A 17569-nucleotide genomic window follows, 5' to 3' on the forward strand; every position below is an offset into this window, starting at 1 on the left:
AAACACCCAAAGAAGGTAAAGCAAGGCTACATCCAGACCTCCACATTTACATATCTCTGTAGTGCAAAACAATGTAAGTTTTGAAGTAAGGTAGGTTGAGCAAATTTATGCTTATAGTTATTCTGTCATTTTTTTACTCTGGTAAATAGTGTGATTAAAAAAAGTGTTTGTCCTAGGGGGGGCTCTTATAAAAAACAAGTTTGGGTCTTAATGGGTTTAAAGGCAGAGTAAAATAAATGACTAAAATATTTTCCTAAGCTGAAGAAAACAGCCATGGAAAAGCTGTGGGTATTCCCTATTTGTTTTTCCAGTCAGTGCAATGAGAACAGATTGTCTGAATTTGTGTGGCATGCTCCCTTATTTCTTCCAGAGAGATTTTGACACAGTTAATCAGTTATGCATATTGAGATTAATTACACTTTCCCACAGCTTTTGCAAATTCTTTTTTTTTCTTTTCAAACTTCTTCCCTTTAGTTGAAAGAGGGGAAGTCTGGGAATTATTTTATTGTAATATGCATTTTTTTTTCACTTCTACTTTTCACTTCCATCAGCCCCTTTGGAGTGGTGTTTTCTATCATATTTTTTGGAATACTTAGTATTTATCTGTTGTATATTTCCTCTTGACTAATACAAAATGGCCTTGTATGGAAGCCAAGCATATGCTTTTTCTTATTCTCTCTTTAAACTTGGCAATATTGATTTTTTTTTCTCACAGAAATAAATGCCACACAAGCAGCCATTAATAAATCTGTCCCTTTCAGCATAATCAGCAGCAGGGAGGTTCACAGGAATCAAACCAATGTACAGCTGGTTGAGTTTCTTGTAAATTAATGACATCACTGATAGCGTATGAGCTGTTGCAGAGGTGCTGTATATCACATTTCCTAGTTTACTGACGATAAATAGAGCAGCAGCAGAGAAGGGTAGCAGCAGTGGAAGTGGAAAGAAAATGGAGATTTCTTTCGTTTTAGTCTTGTACCGTCTCGTGCTTAAAAACCCATATAAAATAAATTAAGAATGTTTTAGATTCTGGTTTTATATTTGACTGTATTTAAAATTGTGCTTCAAAAATGTACACATTTGTAAGTAGTTTACATCCCTAATGATTGTCTTTGGGTTCTAGTGGAATTTGATACAAACTGCTTTGTAAGAACTAATGATTTTCTTTTCATTCTTCAAAGCTTATTTATAACACAACTGAAATGAAAATTATGTCAAAAATATTAAAAAGAGACGAAAATGTGTTATAGATGCATCACAAATCAAAACATTATGTTTTTCTAAAGAACACTGAATATGGCCGTCCATTTTGTTGAGAGAGAAGGACTGGTTCTTTATTTTTGACCTGCATAGCTTTTAATTGCCCACAGTATGGGTGATGTGATCGTGACAGAGTGCAGACCGCTGTCACGCCACCTCTACGGCTGTTTGAGGGGGACTTTTTTAACAAAGGTGAAAAGGAACACTCAGTTTTCCCAGCTCATAGACAGAAACTGCAGCTGTTTCTAATTCTCCAGTGGAATCTGTCGTGAGTGATGTTTACAGATCCAGCGGCACACATCAGTAACACAAGGAAGATTTGTTCAGTAAGGGAAAAAAAATAGAAATATCCCGAGGAAAGAGAAAGACTGAAAAGAAATATTTTCTACTCCGTCATCCCTCTAAAGAGGTTTGAGACATTGCCAGCCAAATTCCCTGAGACATAACAGGGTTTTATGACAGGGAACTGCCCTGTGAAACTGTCCACGCCTGATGTTCTCCAGAGTGGGCTTTGCTGCAGAGCTGCAGTTTTGTTCATATTTGTGTCATATCGAAGTTCACAGACACACTGATTGTTATCTATGAGGGAAGGGCCATTCCTGCCCTGCATCTAACAAGGTTACCATACTGTGGTTGTCAGCTAAATGGTGACAGGTGAGGTCACATGCAGCATTGCAACCCCGAATCATGAGCAAAACGGAATGATGACTTCTAATGGGGCAGCCTTTCTTTGAGGACACAAGCCAGTTGTTCTGTTTAGCTTTGTGTCAGATTTTTGCCTGTACTCCACAAACCTCCATCACTGAGAAATGTGAGGCAAACATATGCTATGATTACAGTACAACCTTTGTTACATATGAATTTGAGCACAATTCCTGCTTGAAGAATGGGATGGAATCAGACACATTTTTTTTTGTTGCAATAGTGATGCGGTCCACTTCAACAGGGAGCCATTGTGTCAGGGGGAAGGGAGTTGGATTGTCCACTTGTACCTAAAAAACAAAAAAAAACAAAAACATCTCTTCAAATTTAACGGGTATTTTACTCTTTGTTTTGTTTGTTTTGTTATTAAAATTTAAATGAGTTTTTAAATGAGCTATCACTTTCATTCCAAAATGCTTAAGAACTTAAGAAAGTTCTTTGAAATCTTAAAGATTTAGAATCTTTATATTCATTTGGGAAATTACAAAAAAGAGCATTTTAGACGCTGGTTTGGCCTCAAGGAAAGAGTAACACTAGTAAACTTTTGACATGAATTTGCTTCAAACCACATCACAACCAAGATGGTACACATATGCCACACCAGTGAACATTTTTAGAATAAAATATGTCCAAACCTAAATGTCTAGGCTAAACTTAGCTTAATTGACTACATTTGGTTTAAACCTCACAATTGAGCAGTTTAAAGTGGATACCATGAATTGGACAAATGACATGTTCATCCAGGAGACATCTTGCTTATTGATCATGGTTCTATTGCTATGAATGAATTGGAGACGTCTTTTAACAATTACAAATTATTTGTTTCTCATATGCCCCTGGGATATTCTGTGAGAGCCACATCATTTCAATTCAAAGCTATTATCCCATGTTAGATTAAAATGTCTGTTGTTCCGCCAGCAAATGTGCATTGCAAATTGAATCTTGCCATATATCCTACTATTCTCAAAATATTTGGTTCTTAAATTAGCATTTTTTTGTTTTTTCCCTGCGGAAACCTAGAAAATAGCTAGCTAAGGTTTATATATACATTTAAACCTTAGCTATTGACGTGTTTTGACTGATGTCTAAATGAAGTCTATGTGTTGTTTTAGTGTTGAAATTAGATCTATTTCTCACTGGCTCTATAGCCTGTTATTGCATATTTACACAAAACCCACCATTACACTTTAATGCCATTTAGCTGTCAGAGTTATGACCATTATGCCTAATTTGCTAACTCAAAACCTAAATGTATTTGTTTTGTTTGGGTTATGTTCCAGTTAACAAACTGTATATAATTTAGAATGTGCTTAAGAAAAAAAAATGCAATCAATTTTTCCATTTCATTGGCAATAAATTACGGCAGTAAGGTATTTCATTGAGATAAGCATAAAATTCACCATGCATAATGTGCTAGGCAAACCTAGACTGTATGACTTTATACTGATTCTTAAAGACCTACCCAGTGTACTACTATACATAAAATGAAATATGATGCAGTGTTGCAGAATATATATCTTGTGCCATTTTCAGTCAACTATTTTTAAAACAGTTATAAAATGAAGTTCTTAAAAATGTTCTTGCATTTCTTTCTCTTTCTCACTGAATAAGTAGATTCTTATTCTGAAATGTAATAACGCATTGCTGTATCCAAAACATTTTTCACTGCCTCTGTGCCCAATGCAATGTTATCTTTTAGCACCTCTTACTTCATATACAGTAAGATCTGCCAAATGACGGTGACAACTTAGCTGCAAATAGCAACCTCTGACACTAGCTTTACTCTTATAAATCAAAGCAAACAGCATAAGAGCAGAGGAGGAAATGTAAAATGGAAGGCGATATTGTAATCAGCATTGACTACTTTAACTGTGGAGTTAATTGGATGTGATATAGTGGCTATAAATTACTTTGCATTTGGGGAAATTGGGAGTAAGGATTGGACTCATTTCCTTTTCCAGATACTCTTTTTACTTTTGCCAAAAAAGGTTTTACCTTTCACTCGTTTGTGTTTTTTTTTTTTTTTAACCATTTCATCAGAGATTAATCCAACACAGAGGCATTTGGAGTTTAGCGGTGTTCTGAATCGCTGTTCAGTCTGAACAATTAACTATTACTTTCCAAATATGACTCACATGTTTTTGTTCCAGCTTCCTGTCTTCTGGCTACCAAATAATAATTAAGTTGTGACTGGGAAAATTTGGCTCTGCCCATGTTATGCTTCTGCCTTTCTGTCAGTGTCTATTTTAAATCAGTACAGATTAAATCAGGTTCATGCAGACAACATTAATGCTATGTTCACTTGTCATAAATCTCCCAGTGTGGTTTACCACCATGGAAGCTCTTTGTGTACACGTAGGAGTTAGTCTACAGTAAGCCCTGTAAGCACTCACATGCTGAGTGAACTCAAAATTGCTCAGGATGTTTAAGGATTGTACTTATTTCCTTTAGGTTTTAGGATTTACTTCCATTGTTTCAATATATCCTTGTCAGCATGTTGTTAATAATGTGTATGTTTTTAAGAATGTGATGAGTAAATCACTTATTCTTTACATTTAAAATGTCTGACTGAGATGGTGTTTAAAAAGCAAGCAACTTGAAGCAAGCCTTTACTACCAACTAAATCAAACTGATTATCAGCTTAATTATTTACATACAAGAAACAACTAATGAATAATACAAACTTATGTTATTGTACCTTACAAACTTAAACTTCAACGGATCTGACTTTATTCATCGGCCTGGTTATGTTTTGAAACTGTAAATTCATGATAACAGAGAGATACAGGGAAATATTTCTCTAAATTCTGACAAAAGTTCTGTGCAGGAAGTGCCAAACCCACCTACAGCAAGCTCAGTTGATGATGCTTGTCATTGACTACCGACTCTGTGTGCTCCGACAGGACAGCTTGAACACTCCACTGCAAAGGAAAGCTGTGGACAGAGCTATCACTGAAATTAACTGCAGTGATTGGGAGTGGAAATGGGTGTTTAGAGTGTTGTGGCGCGGATAGGGATCACGGCGTGCCCCATGCTGGCCTCGACAGGCCTGGGTAATAGTCCCCATGTGTAGTGCAGTGGGCCCTAACCCATAGGGGTGCTGTGAACACAGGAGGCCACTTGAAAGCCTAGCTGGATGTAGCAGCAATCAGAGCTCGAACAAGCTCATAGGGGAGTAATCTGTTCCAGTTTTTGGAGCGTGCCGGGGTTGGGGCAAAGAGATGAAACTGTGTCTGTGTGTGTGAGAGTGTGTGATTGGGGTGGATGTGTGGCTTATGGTCTTCATTTGGACAAGGTCATGGTTAGTCACATGGCAAAAACATATCTTCCTCCCACCCTAGAGCACATTCATAGAAAAAAAAAAAAAACAACAAAAAAAACAGGACACAACGATAAAACAAGCCCTCAGACGTGCTCAGCTGGCAGCCTGTGGCATATAGCTGCATCATTAAAATCCCTTCGGTAACTGACTTATTGGTGGTTTGTTGACTTCCAAGGACATGTCACGGGCAGTAGGTAAGGCTTAAGATCCAATAAGGGTTTTGTGTCAAGCAGCAAATATGCAGAGACAGCTTAAGCCATTTCAAGCAGTAGTCGACATGTCGGAGACCTATCTTGAATCTTTTTCTTGGCAGGCTGTAGTTTCACCGCAGCATCTATATATTTTTCAGTCAACTAAATCATAACCTTTCATCCAAATGTCCCAAAAAAGTATGTACAATTCTATTCAAGTTTTTACCCTATATTAAATACACATAATATATGTGAAAATCTTAAGACAAATTCAGATTTCAGACGTAACGATGCAGATAAAGTAGGTGTCATCCTGACTTCTTCAAGGAGTTGATAAAGACAACACTGAAAAGAATAGAAAGGGTATAATCAGTAGGCTGTGACCCAGAGGAGGTCATGCAGAGCCTCTGGGAGAAGACTAATGAAAAGTCCAATCAGCACAGCAGAGGACGATTAGAAGGAGCCTCAGGCTGTGATGGAGAGATGGAAGAAAACGGAAAGAATTGAGAGCAAGAAGAGTAAAATGAATGAGTAGGGGATGAGCACTGAGGAATGCATCCCACAAATGCACATATACACCACTCTCTTCCCATAATTCTCCTGGAACATAGTTAATTGTGGTCAAACTAAAGCAGCAAAACAGGAAACCCAAGAGGAGCAACATGTGTTAGTACTTTGTTTTAGCATTGGTTAATGACCAGAAGACAGGGTAATAATTGGTATTTATTTGTATTCCTGAATTTATTGCATTTCTGCTGCAGATCTTGTAATGAAAAGCCATTGCATGTTGTCATCTTGCTGCATGGCAGCACTTCAAATTTGTTTTGTCAAGTGCAAAATAAGAAGAGATGAAATTGATGGAGTTAGCGTTTAACAGATGATATACTTTCATAGACATTTCCTCCAAAAACATTTGGACTCTTTTATAGCAATCATAAAAAACAAAACTTATTAAGGCTCAAGGTAGGCACTAATTTTATGACTACAGTTTCATGAAGATCCCTGTGCTTAATTCTTCTCGTTGCTTTTTAGTAGTGATAATTTTATGTTGTAGTCCTTCATCTCACAGTTGGCAAGTAAAGCAGGCATACTGAAAGTGGCACTTCAAGACAAAGCAAATTATGCAAGCCATGACTAAGTATTCACATCCAAATAACTTTTTATCTCAATCATAATCATAATTTTTAATCAAGTGAATTACGCGGTCTGTAAATAGTAATTCAGAATTGATGTTATTTTTTTTATTTAAAAAAAAAAAACATTCAATTCAAGAAGCCTTTTGACTGCAAAATTGTTGAATAAACAGACATATGAGCTCCACAACAAAGATATTTATTGTTTTGAATCTGTTATTTAGATAAATCGGCAATCAGATTGGTGCAAAATGCTGTTATATCCATTAAGTTTTTGATAATTTGTTTAACTTTCTTGAAAAAATACTTCTTTAGAAATGTGAACTGTGGACACTGAGATTAACTTAGGGAAGTCTGTTCTTGCTGCGACATGTTTAGCATTGAGATGGTATTTTAGGCTTGAAAAGCTTTGATGGTAGGCCAACTCCTTTTTGCACAACTTGCACACAACAATCGTCTTTTCCAACGTCTCCTCAGATTATTTTTTAAATTTAAGACTTTAACCCCAGTGGGCCAAGAAAAGTGGTTTTGTCGTCCTACACTGTTGTTTGTAGACACTGTGTGTTAGATTTACAAGCAAAGGCTCCGGCTCATGCCTTTGGATGAGAGAAAATGCAGTTAATTGCATAAAAATTCAAACACGTTAAAATTTATACAATTAACTCATCAAAATTAAAGTCCCTGGCTCTAATTTTGTCACATTAACTTGAACATCCATTTATTAAACTGTAGATAATCAGCAGTTTAAACTCTTAAAGAAAACCTTTGTAAATTTTGGCCAACAAATCAAAATGTAAAAAGTTACTGTCAATGGAGCATAAATACTAACAATGACTGATAAAGTGTTTGATTACCTAAAGTAAAAAAAATAATAATTTAAAATTAAAATAAAAACATGGTCTCTGTTAAGTTTTTCGTAGAAAACAATTATTCTTTAAGTAAAGTAACCAAGAAGTACAACCTACCAAATAATGCTTTGACCACAAACATATTGATTTGCTTGAACCATGCCCATGTTTTGTTTTTCAAAATATAAAATATACTCACATACATTTTTTTCATAATTTCCACCCTGGACTTCTTTATATACAAGTTGTTGAGTCAGCGTCTTCAAGTTCATCCCATCCTCCCAAAAGCAAAAAAAAAAAAAAAAAAAAAAAAAAAGGTACCACTGCCTCATAAATCTGTCAAAGATTTCCAGAAGAGTTTGGAAAATTTAGTTTCCTGATGAACTTTCCTCCCCATTTCAGCAAACTGTGGTTGACATATCCTCAAGCAAGATATTCACTCTCAATTTTTTTTCTTTGCAGTTACTCAGCGGTCAACTGAAGGCAGGACTTTCAGTCCCATCCATAAATTTAGGATTTTCACTCTAACTCCACCAAAAACATTATGCCCAAGTGGACAAACCCCTTAAAGTGCAATATCTGCCTTTGCAACTTAGTTCATAGGCACGCTTAATAATCCATAAATGTGTGCAGATAATTTTAAAAGGATGATCTCCTGTGATTGAAGCAATTTTTAATTATTTCTGTTCCTTTGGAAACTGTTACAGAGCGACTTAGTTTTAATTCAGCCTGATATCCCTTCCAGCGCAAAACCTTTGGACAGAAGCACTGAAAACCAAGCACACATTTCTTCGGCTTTTTTTCTTTCAGCTTTCCAAAACAGCCGGTTAAATTTGTTCCAAAGGCCAGCTGCTTGGAATAGAATCATTATTATGACACAATATGGTGCCCACTTTTCTGTCCAATCTTTTCCCACTACTCAGTTTGCCACTTCTTCTACAGCTCCCTCTTGCCTCCTGTGACATTTAGATTGAAATGGGTCCAGAAAGGCTAGTCCAACCTGCTTGGTGCCTGCATGTAAATCAGGCCAATGGAGACACATCTGTAACAATACAGCTAGGTTAATATGGAGAAGAATTCCTCTGCATCGGTGAACATCTGGTGGGATATTTGGGACGCCAGCCCTCAGTCCCACCATCGTTTTTCTCTGTTATCGTTTCATTTCCCAACTGTCAACAGTTGTTCTTTTCTTTGTACTTTTCACCTAATTTCTCTCGCACTACAAAAAATACTCCTTTATCCCTTTTTTCAGATATATTTATTTTTGCCTCGCTTTTTGTCTCTGTAGCATGACGTCTGTTTTTCAATATGTTTCTGTCCCTTGCTTGTCACTTTTTCGGGTGGAGGTGTGGTGTGGTGGGGTGAGGGGACTGTGATCACACGCAATTCTTAAATTTGGCAGTGATCCTTTAACTCCAGAAAAAATTATTTACCATGGTAAATTAAACTCTGGTGTGATCTCTAAAAACATGCCTAATTAAAAAAAAAAAAAAAAAAAATTATATATACATATACATATATATATATATATATATATATATATATATATATATATATATATATATATTCATTCCAACTTAAAGATGTGAATTGAAAATTTATAATAATAAAAATAATAATACAAATTTGAATTGGACATTACTTTAAATTTTAAGTTTAGATATTGCATTGTTAGGAAAATGACAACCTGGAACTGAAAACTACAAACATGTCAGAACTTAACACACATGCTTCTTCGTGCAATAAATGCTCTTCACAGCCAGCAGTGAAATCAGACTCATCATTAGACAAAAGAGAAAGACAAACCTGGTCAGTTATCTTTAACTGTGTCTCTGTCAGCACCTCTAACATATTCAATGAGTGCAAGAGCCCGAGGCAGTGCTGGTTAGACTGGGAGGGAAACTGAGACATGCGTCCATGCACAGGGGCTAAATACTGGCTGGTTTTAATGTTCGTGCCATTAGCAGCTCCCATCATACTTTTTTGGATGCCTTTTGCCCTGGGAATGGGAGTCATTACATATAATATGAAGAGATAGGTAAAAAATGTAAGAAATAGAATCAGGGTTGTGAAATGTTTTGGGTTCCATGCAAATGTCAAGGCTGGTATAAAATATTTAGAGACCAGCACTGATTGCTCTGCAATCCAACATGCAAAAAATTTATGAAAGGTATTTTTTTTATTATGGTTTTGTTTCACTTGTTAGACATCCCTGCAAATTTGATTCTTACTTTCCTGGACAGTGTGTATCTCAGATTTGAAGGAAAAAAAAAAAAAAAAAGTAGGAAAAACAGTCACATTGTTGGAAAGACTGTCAAAATGTCTTCACTGACAAAAACTTAATGTTACCTTTTTACCCTCACTTTTAATCCAAACCACCTTAGTGGACTGTATTTAACCTTTGTTAGCAGAGAGCACTGCGGAGCAACTTGATAGCCTCAGTGGAATATAGTATTGTATAACCGAAGAAGCTAAAGTGGAGGAAACTTCAAAGACGTAAACTAATAAGTATGCAACTATTAAAACAGTAACTGAATGTGGGGTTAATGAACATCACAAAAAACAACATTGTATAGAACAAGAGTAAAACATTTGTTGATTGAACATATACTTCATTACTGATTTTTTGTATGCGCAACCTAATTATCTGAAGCAAATTTCAGTGTTGACATAGCAAGAAACACCATGTTTTAATTAAAGCAAGTTCATTTTTAACAACACTGCAACATGTAGATTTATGACAACTGTCTTCAATTAAAGAAGAAATGTAATATTTTATTTAATGACAGACAATGTGCAAACAGGAAAATGTCAATAATGCCTTTTTAAACATGTGCATATTAATTTCCTGTTTGGATTTCTGATTTTGGACAAATTCTACCAATCTTTTAAAGATAGTTTGTGAAAAATACTGAAATAATAATTTTAAGATATGTTGCCATGTCAAATTGCTATCTGGCAAACTGCTCTTGCTAGTGTGGGCGTCTCTCTGACAAGCCCGCGTCTTTGAAGTTGTGCTGTTTATTAATTAGAGAAGCCGAAACCTCCCCGCTCATGTGTGCCCCTTGCTTGTCAGCACTGCAGCGCTGAAGGCTTTGTACATGATGAAGGTGATGGTGCGTGTATGCTTTGCTGTGTGAATGGGAGGGATCGCAAGTTTGTCCAAATGCTCTCAAGTGAAAGAGCCACAAGTAAATTACTTGTAGCTGTCGCCACATGCGTTGGCTGTCAGCTGAGCCAATGTGGGCCGAGAAGTACATAATTCACGTCATCGAGAAACATGTTGCATGCAAATGCTTTTAAGCTGACTTGAAGAAATTACTTTGGTTTGCGCGCTCAGCACAAATGGAAAACAGTTTCTTAATCATACTCATGAGCTCTATTAACATGAAAAATTGAGATATGTGTTCTGCAAGGATGTAGGTAAATGCCAAGGAGAGTTTGAAACTGTCAATTTGATTTAATTGAGCCATTTAGGGCTAACTCATTAGCAGTGGAGGGCTTACTCTACAAAACACTTTTAATTAGTCTATTCAATTAAAAGCATTTGTGATACACATTTAGCGGCAGCAAATGATTCACTCTCTAATGACAGCTGATAGCGGAGGATGAGATTAATTGACTTATTTTTTGTTTTAATTATGATAAACATGATTTTCTCAGGCATCAGTCTCACATACTTCTGAATATAAATGCGGAAGTACCATACTAATTTTGAAGTATGTATCAACAAATATATTTTCCAGTGCTTTGCAAAAGTATTTCAGGCTTAAATTCCAGGATCTGTTTTCATTAGATTTGCACAGAAAAGAAAGCAACCTACAATTTCACCATTTGTCTTTTTAACATACCTGAAATGCAGTAATATTGAAAGGAGAATGTATGTAAACAGTTAATTTTAAGACTTGACAGAGATCCTCATTTGGATTTCAATTAAAGCGGTGGCAGTTGTTGATATGGCCAACATCCATTCAAATCAAAGTTTTTCACGCTGTTTGGGTTTTGTTCAAAACCATTACATTATTCTATTTCACAATTTTTTGTTTTGTTGTGCTGCAAAAATTTACAAATAAATTATTCAGTTTGTGATTGTATCAAGAGAAAGGACAAATACAGATATAATTACTTTTGCAGGACACCATTTTATTTTATATGTGCTTCTTTTTGTGCCTAATTATTTGGTCGAAGAATATTTACTCAATACTTCTTGTGATATGTTTTTTTTTTCCTTTAAGTGGGTAAGAATGAGCCAAATTCAAGCAGCTGAGTATTTGCACCCACAATACTCTGGAGTGCATATGGGGTTAAAGGCCAGCGGCAGCATACGGTGTTTGAGATGTAACGAAGTGCATATCAAGGAATGAAAAACAGCCACCTTCCTGACAGAAGCCATTACTCATCAGCAGTATTTCTGAATGCTAACCTGCTGAGAACCACAACCTAAGAAAAGAGCCAGTGTCCAATAAATCCTGGGTGACCAAGCAAAATAGGAATTTCCGACTTATGCTGTTAGGGAGTGAGAAAAAAGAAGTGAAGGGAGGGAGAAAGGAAGAGGGAAAGTGAAAACTTTTACCAGCTTGACATAACCTGAGCCAAAGAAAATTATTACTCTTCCTGAAGGCTAAAACTACTGTCAGCATTTGGGTTGAAGTCAAAATCCACTGATACAAACTCTCAATTATTTGTATTAAAAACAAGTAGTTTAGTAACAGGCATTGACTCTGTTTTTGTTTCCATAAAACATCAATGCAAACAGAACCGCAGTGCATAGAATATACTGTTTTCATAGCTTAGGGTGTGACGTGTAAGGCCTTTCTCTTTCAAAAACACACCAAGATTCAGTAAATATGCAACATGCAACACAACTACCTTATTAATGTGTTATTAACAACAGTAATTATAGATGTAAAGCTACAGACAAAATGAAAACCAATTGCCTATGTCACTCCCCTTAAACCTTATCCACAGCTCAACATGGCACTGTACTCTACTCACCCTGAGGCAAGTCAGATTACCTCGCTCCTCACTCCACAGGCTATCAGGGCTGCTTGGATCAGGATTTGAAGCAATGAGAGGATCTGAGACACAGCTGGTTGGGAAAAATAGGGGAAACTATTAGGAAAGAGATTTGGATCAGTAGGGAGGGTGTATTGGACAACTAGAAGTCCTCAGTCTCTACTGTTCGATTGAGTGTAAGTGCTCAATGTTATAGATTTACAGCAAAGCGCCCATTCTTCCTGAGTTATTATGGACTCTGTGTGTATGGTCAAGGAAAGTTGAGCTAGATTGGTGATTGTCAGGGAAGGATATTTCCATGTGATGCCTTCAGCATGCAGAGAGAAAATCTTTGCACTCAGCCTTGTTAAAAAGTTTGTTTTTTGCAATACTGTTTTTGCAGACAAAACACTGACCTCTGAGGTCATAAGGACTTGGGGGACAATTGGTTTATAATTGGGTAATCATTCCAGAGCATTTAGGCATAATTACAAAAAGGGCTATGCTACTGTGTGTCTCAAAGGTTCAGTTCAGTTCTGCAGGAAGTGTTTTCATTCCACTCAGTCTCTCTGGTTTTTCTTGAGTCCGCAATCTCGGAAATTCACAGAAAATCAACAAATACCTGCAGTATTCATGCTTAGAGGAATATATGTTTGAAAGCGAAGTAGCATGGCACCAACAGCTGAAACCAGATGTATTCTGTAGAGAAAGATACATTTTGTATTTTTTCACTGGCATTAAATTTGATTGGACTGTTTTCATTTTAGGCCAGTTGGAATGACAAAAAGTATGATTTTTTTTTTCTAAGTCCAATAATGAGATATTTTTTTTATTATTTCATTCAAATTCATTAGTTTTGATACAGCAGGATTCCTACATTAGACAATTAGGGAAAGCCGATATGATGATTTCATAGTTTGCTAAGCTAATGACTTAATTTAAAACATTTGAGTTAAATGGAGGCTCATCTGTGGATAGTAAATGCAATGTTTCTTTGCGTGCTATCACGATTAAATTGAAAAGAAATCAACCAAGAAATCATACTGGTTTATTGTTGAGTACAGTTGGCAGATGCCTTTCGTTGCTGTGTTTTTCTGTTCAGATGCTGCAGGAATGTCAAGCGATCATTATTGTTCATCTCTGGGACACTGAACCTGTCTCTCTAAAGTGTTTTCGCGAAAAATATATGTGCCAAAAAATACAGCAAAAGACCTTGCCAAAATGTTGCCTTAAGTTCTTAAGAGAGTATTGTTGTCCACAATGAAGCAAGTTCTTTACAAACATGGACTGCAAGGTCACACAGAAAACAATACCATGACTACAAACACAACATAAAAATCTTGATTCCTGGAGACATGTCCAGTGATCATGTCCAGGCTAAATATTTAGCAACGTGCAAATTAAATATTCAGCTCCAAATTAAATATTTAGTTTGTAAAATACATATTTAGTTCCAAAGTAAATATTTATTGTCCAAACTAAATATTTACACCAGATCTAAATATTTAACTTGCTAACTAAATGTTGAGGTTGCTACCTCAATATTTAGCTTGCTCATGTAGCTACAGCTACTGCACCAACTTAATCTGCAGTCAAGCCAGAACACATCTGGCTCATGTTTGATTTATATTTATAGTCGCAAAAAAGCAACATGAAATAAAAGTTTTTGCAGAAACAAAAATGTTCATATATATTAAAAAAAATCATTTTTAATTGAATAAACAGGAAGTCTTAAACTTACATAGTCGTTCCAAAGCAATTTTGGACACACATATCCTTAATTTCTGTACTTTATACTGTGTTCTGCAAGAAAATACCTCACAGATAAAGAATCTGAGCTGAGTTTGAGTTTTGCAAAGAGTGTTCATTCTACTATTTTTTTCTGACTGGTCACAAGGTCAGCTTATATGGATGTTGTATATGTTTGCTGATTTTTGCCTTATTATTTCAGTCAATGGCCTTGGAGTGTGTCTGAGAGCAGTTTAAGATCCAGCTTTTGGGTGGAGGAGGACCAATCTATTTTAATAGCTCTTACCACCGTATAGAGAATCTGCTGGGTGTACGATTAAGTTTCTCTTGTGCCAACAGAAGATGTTTGATTGAGCGTATCTGGGCATAAATCAAAGCCAAAAAGTGTTAAAAGTAACTTCAGGAATGTCGGACATTATCCATAAGACCTTGATCAAATTGCTAAGGTCTGAAGTTGGAATCCAAACTGCCTGCTCAGTTGAGACCATGGTTACTTCACACCTGAATAAAGAAAGAGGCAGATGTGAAGTTGTCTCTTTAGCTAGGTTAAAAGTTTATTTTACAATGCAAACTACTTCCTCTGTGTATTGAAAAGACACTGACAAAAATGATCATTTCTTCCTTGATCAGTTGTTTGAACTTATCTTGTCCAAATACCTTTTAAGTTTAGTTGGCTGCCACATAATTTTGTAAACATGAATAAACTAATAGATGGATGAATACAAGAAGAAAAAGAAAAAACTTTTTTTTTTTTTTCAAATATATGAAATATCATCACTTCCTGCAGTCTGCAAGTTTCCAAAGTCTTTCTTAGGACTTGTAATACTTTTTTTACAATAGCAAACAAACCATAAATATTACAAATAATTGCTAAATGTTAGTTCCTCCTCTGCTTCACCTCTGAGTTAGTTCAATTAAGCTTACCCTGTCCCGGGTAAATCTGAGCAATAAAATGCCTCTTCTTTGTTATCTTTTCAGCAGACATTTCAAGGTTTTTGTTCAAAAAAAGGCTCACATTTAGTTCATGAGTTATCCCCCTTGAGTAAAAGTCTAGTTCTCCTTGAAAAAATTTCCTTTAGAGCATTATACTGCCTCCACCATGCTTCCCAATGGGTTTCATTGTTATTATTATTATTATTATTATTTTTTTTTTTTTATTTATTTATTTATTTTTGTTAAGTATCGTGTTGTTTTTATGCAGAAATGATCTTTGGAATTGCTGCCCAAAACCTCATACCACAAAACTTTGAAAAAGTTTTGCCGAGCCTGGATGTGTTCATTGGAAGAAGAGTCCTCTGTCTCCCTACTCCTCTGTTCAGACATCTGGAGAATACAGGAGGCTGTTGTCAGAAGGAGAAAACAAGCAGAACTAAACAGGATTTCCTGCTGCTCTTTTTAGTGTTACTGTCAGATTTTTGGCAGACTTCCTGACCCATTTTTGTCTCATCTCGAATGATGAAATTGCATCTACGTGTACATTACAAAATATGATTTTAGGGTTGTGCACATTTATCCAGTAAGGTTATTGCAACCTTATTTTTTACCTCAATTTAAATTTTTTTATTGAATTGTACACAATACACGTCACACTATGTGCAAAACTTTTGGAGATTGTTTATCAACATCCCATTTCTTACACTGAAAATAACTGTGATTTAACAAATGGTCTAAGATCGGTGACAGCTACTGTTAGCCCTTGTAAAGTATACTCACTAATACAAAATGCAACAAACTTATTTAATGTCGAGACTGATGTCTCTCTGCTATTAAAGGTATTGAGCAACAGCAGGTAGCTACTTTAGAAAGTTTTAATGAAACAAAAAATAACATAATAATAATTCACTGAATTCCACTTGGTTTTCCAAGTATTTTTTCTTCCAGCCAAAGTTTGTATAGATGACATGCCTTGTTAAAAGACATTTATTGAGTTGAGTTTAATTCAATCAAATTCAGTCCAATTCAATCCACAAATGGAATCAGACACATTAGACAATTACAAACTGTCTTAGGAGATTTATTCTAAATAGTTAACGTTATGGACAGGTAGGACCTTTTTACCAACTGGCATAGTCAAATCATCATTTTACTGCATAATTTCAATGCATATTTTGTGCACTGGAATGCAAGTGATTGACTTCCAGGCAGTTTATGTGATTGGATTTAATTGACTGCATATTTCCAAATTGTATATGCTTGTTTTGTAAAGTGCTTTGAGACATTTGTTATAAATCGGTGGTGTATTGTATTCAATTAAAGTTAGATTGAATTGAATGTGATTTGTACAGAAAGTCTGAATGAGTGAAAATCAATGCTGAGAGCACAGTCCCCTGTAGTATGCGCTTCACCTGATCAGACACACAACCTTACAGTCCCATAGACTGAGGTCTGTTATGTTGTGTTTTTATTAAATATAATATACCTAATTGTTCATAATTTGTTTACATTGCTTTACTCCTCATGGGAATTTGTGACTAAAAGTTGCCCTGAGTGCATACCCAAACCAAATGTAATCTTGTCTAGATTATATGTTGTGCATGTTGCACTTATTTATGAAACGTTTGAATCCCAACATCTTAATAATATTATATTTGGTAAAAATGAGCATTCTGGCTTTGTCAAAGTGAGGTAGCATTCTGACATTGTGCACAAACGACGCCAGAATGCAACGCTTTCCATATGGGCAGTCAAAAATTGTCAGTTAAAATGTATTAATTTTAGAATTTTTGAAATTAATTTTTCAGAGCAGAAAACTTTTCTCTCGCTGCATCCAGACAACCTTAGTAAAGCAACAGAAGGTTAGGAGAGTAATCATTTAAATTGAGCTCTCTTCTCCTTCTATCACTCCTTTAAACACATTTCTAACTAAGGTAGTCTTAATTCTAATCACAGGAAAATATATTCAAGTCTGCAAGTAGCTGCATCTAAGAGAAGCTCTTGTGTATGCATACCACATATATATTTCATTAGATGCCGTATGAATATGTATGAATGAACGATCTGCAGGGTACTCTGCACAAACACAACCATTCATCAACATCACTTTGAGGTAAGATGTTTAAAGAATTTTGTCTTCCCTGAATGCATTAGTTAGGTTAAAAAGAGTGTGTGAGCACATATGTGTGTGTGTGTATGCGTGAGCATGGTGAAGTTGGAGGTGGATGCACTATTTATAGTTTTAAGACTGTTCTTCACGAGTGAGATTTAGCTCATCTGGCTTGCATAAATCCCGTTTTCCTGATCATATCCTGAACTTTTCGCATATCTCAGGGTGGAAGGGAAGCAGAGCAAAAAGGATAGCTGTCTGTATAGGCACGTGGAGGAAACGGTACAAGTGAGAGAGAGAGTCGGTGTGTCTCCGAGTATGAGAGG

General features: G+C 35.8%; 1 long non-coding RNA gene across 2 annotated transcripts in view; it reads right to left on the reverse strand.

Annotated features, from left to right (window-relative positions):
• Window positions 1-12457: 12457 nt before the first annotated feature.
• The window catches only part of LOC148159960 (uncharacterized), a 28085-nt gene continuing 22973 nt past the window's right edge, over window positions 12458-17569 (reverse strand). For both annotated transcript variants that reach the window (XR_015762764.1, XR_015762765.1), the window contains exon 3: window positions 12458-12545. This is a non-coding gene — a long non-coding RNA (uncharacterized LOC148159960). The remainder of the gene's footprint in view (window positions 12546-17569) is intronic.

Source organism: Poecilia mexicana, unplaced genomic scaffold (assembly GCF_051168715.1).
Source record: "Poecilia mexicana isolate PSO_F unplaced genomic scaffold, ASM5116871v1 scaffold_4, whole genome shotgun sequence".
Lineage (NCBI taxonomy): Eukaryota > Metazoa > Chordata > Actinopteri > Cyprinodontiformes > Poeciliidae > Poecilia > Poecilia mexicana.